The following is a 4,439-nucleotide window of genomic DNA, read 5'->3' as shown; positions in this document are numbered from 1 at the left end:
AACACATTTGTGTAAAATCTCTACCTAACATACCAGGGAAATCATTTGGAAAAAAGTTGTATTTTTAAATCATTTGTTTTTGTACACTTTGCTGAATTTCGTATCTATTAGAACCATTTCAAAAGTTGATGTCTTGGTAGGAGATGTACACTGTTTTGCAATAACCCTCATTTTCTACATATTGCCAATGTTGAAGAAAAATCTAGATTATTTTTCACAGAAAGTGTTACCAATTCTGTTATTCAGCAGAAAATGTTACCAATTCTGTTGTTTCCACCAAAGCAATCAAGTTTCCATTCATCCAGTTGTATAACATTGAAGTTTTATTTTCAGATCGTAAGTGTTTGGGGACAAATTATGCTACAAAGGTTAAATGGAAATATGAGAAGTAAAATTATAGTTTTCTGTTGAACACATATTTGAATTATTTTCAAAAGGAAGAGTGGGAGGTAACACTATATAAACTAGGCAATATTCTTCTAATTTTAGAAAGCAAAGGATTTCTTATTTTGGGGGAGCAATAAATATTTGTAAAGATGTGACATCTTTTACATATTTGTGCGATTCCTAAAAATAAAAATAATTTTATAGTCAGGAAGAGTTTATAATACAAAAGTATACAGTAAAGATGCTAAACACACAGCTTCTACTATACCTGACTATTTTACCACTTTATTTTTAAACAATTTGTCTGCTTTATTGTTATTAATAAAATGTTGCAGTAGAAAATAATTATTTTACTTCTCATTAATAATACGTCAACATGAAAATAAGACAGAAGTAATGTGAATTCATAATTGTTGCTCAGCAAATCATAAATTATCAGTGTTCAATCCACTAGATCAGAAAGTATCAATAATTCCCAAATAAGACGACAATGATGATAATGATAGTGATAATAGAAATGCTGACATGTACTGCAATTTTGCTATGTATCAGGCACTGTACCACACACATATATTCTGGTCCTCTCAACATAATAACTTTATAAGGCATGTGCTTTTGTCAATCCCATCTCAGGGTAATGAAATTAAAACTAAAAGAGGTTAATGAATTTGACTTTAGTCATTGCGTGTGTTAACAGAAGTGGTATTTGAACCAAGGACTGTAAATCTGTAAGAGTTGTAGAGTTTAACAATTAATGTCTTATAAGCTATGGTCCTTTGTCAGCCATGGGTAGAGGGATGCTCTACAACTCCTGCTGAAGAAGACGACATCCAGGGGTACAGCACATCCTTGGCTGTGCTCACCTCTTCAAAGGTAAGACAATAAGATTTGTGTGTTGCTTATTTTATTTTCAACAACGGAGGGGCCCTGGCCTATTTCCTTTGACTCTCCACTCTGCTCAGGCACCCACAAAGGCACCAAGAAAAAGGTCATTTCCAGCAGGAGGTGACACCAGTCACTTGGCTGTCTTGAAAGAGGAGGGGATGAACATACTGTGTCATGCCAATCACTCATTCATGGTTCCGTGTGCTGTGACAAACTGGTTGACAAGATTTGCTCTAACTTACAATGATTTAGGAAGGATCATTTACCTATCAGACAGTAATGTCAAGTATGTTACTACCATAGATACACACAAATAAATGTCTATATTCTATCAATGTCAGGAATTGTCTTCTGAATTCCTACAGCTCTCTCTTCCCTTCGACATAATCTATCATGATTATACATTACCATGCAATTTTTATATATGCTTGTCTCTTTTTAAAAAATATGCTATAATTCCTGAAGTTCCAGGTCTGGGACCTCTATATTTCTTTCATCTCTCCCACATCTCTGTGCAGTGCTTCCTCAGCAGCACGTAATAATCTTGTTTGGTGATTACTCTCAAGCCTATATTTAATGCTCCATCATTCATACCCAAGATGATCGATCCTGGGTAATGCTTTGGGTTTCTCTTCTTTAATAGTGGGAATGAATGTATTCATGTATCTTCTTTACTCGACTTGTCTTGAAACAACGTCTCCCACTTTTAAAAGTGCTGGCCAGGATGTGGAATGTGCTCTCTTAGAACACAGTAAATCCTACCCACATACAGGAATTTATTTCCCCAACCTGGGTTTAAAAGCAGTTACTCTAAGTTTGGCACTATCATTGGTACTAAAGGCAGTAAGCGAGAAGACATACTCTATTAGGATCCTGCAGTCTCATTGGAGAGCTCTGTAATACTTATTTAAGAAGAAGAAATTATCCATTCTGTAGCATAAAACATGCAAATACTGTGGAATGCATTATACATATGATAGCTTGGAGTAACATAAGACACTATGTACCTACTTAACTATTTCTATGACACAGTATAATCAGAGCTTGCATTTTTGTCTCACAAAACACATATTTGCTTGAAGTATTTTTGTCTTCTAAATGGTATTTTAATATTACGTTAGAACTGTCTCTGCTGGAAGTCAAAATCCATGTCCTATCTTTTAGTTGAACCAAGCAACATGATGTCCCAGAATTAAAGGTTCAATTTTTTATTATTCCTTTTTGTATAAGAATTTTAACTGATATCTTTTAAAACTTTATTATCTAAGCCTTATTGAGATATAATCAATATACAAAAAAATACGCACACTTAATGTATATATCTTGATGAGTTTGAACATATGTATATACTCATGAGTAGGGTTTCCAGGCGGGAATTCCCACCCATTCTGAGGAATTTTTTCCGCTTTCCCATTCCCAAATTCCGAGAAAAGGTGGTGGGGAAACCGGGAAAATCCGCTCTTTGAACCCGGGTGGCTGGCAGTATTGGCCGTCGTCACTTTGTGGAAATGATTCATCGTGGAGAACAGAAAACAATTTATATCTCGGGATTCGGGAAGAGGAAAGCAAAAAAAAATCCTGAGAATGGGTGGGAATTACTGCCCAGAAACCCTACTCATGATACCATCGCCTCAATCAAGATATTAAACATATCCATCACCTCCAAGGATTTCCTTGTGTGCACACGTGTGTATGTGTGTATTTTCTGGTAAGAACAATTAACATGAGATCTATACTCTTAACATATTTTAAAGTGAACAACACTGTTCACCCTATTGTTAATTATCGGTACTATGTCGTACAGCAGAATTTAGAACTTATTCATCCAGCATGGGAAACTTTATACCCATTGAGCAACAATTCTCTATTTCTCCCTCCCCCTTCAGCGCCTGGCAACCATCATTCTATTCTCTGTTTCTATGACTTTGACTATTTTTGATACCTCATATAAATGGACTCATTCACTACTGTCCTCCTATGACTGGTTTATTTCACTTAGCATAATGTCCTCTAGGTTCATCCATGTTGTTGAAAATGGCAGAATTGACCTCTTTTTAAGGCTGAATAATATTCTGTTGTATATATACAGAGGGTGCCCCAAAATATATACACACTTTAAGAAAGGAAAGATCTATTAAAATTGTAATACTCAATATATCCCAATAACAAAAGATGAATACAAGTCATGTGTATACATTTTTTTGGCACCCTTGGTATATGTATCACATTTTTTTATCCATTCATCTGTCAATGGATATTTGGATTATTTTCATATCTCGGTTATTATGAATAATGCTGTAATGCTGTAATGAACATGAACGATATCTCTTTCAGACTTTGATTTCAATTATATTTGGATATATACCAAGAAGAGGGGTTGCTGAATCATGTGGTAGCGCTAGATTTGATTTGTTAAGACACCTCCACACTGTTTTCCAATGTACCCTTGTACACTGTTAATTGGAATATAAATTGGCACACTATTGAAAACAGTATGGATGTTCCTCAAAAAAAATAAAAATAATACTACCATGTGATCCAGCAATCCCATATTTTGGTATTTATCTAACATAAGTGAAATCAGAATCTCAAGATAGCATGTTGAAATTTGAGAATACCACAGAGAAAAAGCAAGATCCTAAAAACTGCCAAAGATGCAAAACCTTCACAGATACAGATTACGAACAAAGGAATGAGATCTGGCCAAAAATCAGACATATAACTAGCATAATTACGTGGTTCCTTTCAAAGCTCTTGTGTCAATGACTTTCAAACTGGATTTTCAATACATATTATCTACCTACGAAATGTGAGGACAAAGTTAGTGCATTTTCAGAAATTAAAAAAAACATGAAGAAAGTTATGTTCTCAAGCATCCACTCAGAAGAAGTTGTGTGTGGCTACACTGAGCAATTAGAGGATGAAAACCAAGAAACAGAAAGAATATGAGATTCAATAAATGGTGGAATTCACTCAGCAGTCAACTAGTCAAAAACATTAATAATAATTCCAAGGTGACATCTGTATAGTAAGGCTTAGGATATTAACTCCCCCCCCAGCCCCCCAAAGATTGCAGTGCAGTCAACAGACACAGAAAACCAAGAAAGCCACAGACTTGCTGAATATGTTGATAAAAGCCATATTTTCCCATTGTCTGGCAGTGTTAA

The sequence above is a fragment of the Rhinolophus ferrumequinum genome, chromosome X (assembly GCF_004115265.2).
Source record: "Rhinolophus ferrumequinum isolate MPI-CBG mRhiFer1 chromosome X, mRhiFer1_v1.p, whole genome shotgun sequence".
NCBI lineage: Eukaryota > Metazoa > Chordata > Mammalia > Chiroptera > Rhinolophidae > Rhinolophus > Rhinolophus ferrumequinum.
Note: the sequence above shows the minus strand (reverse complement) of the source record.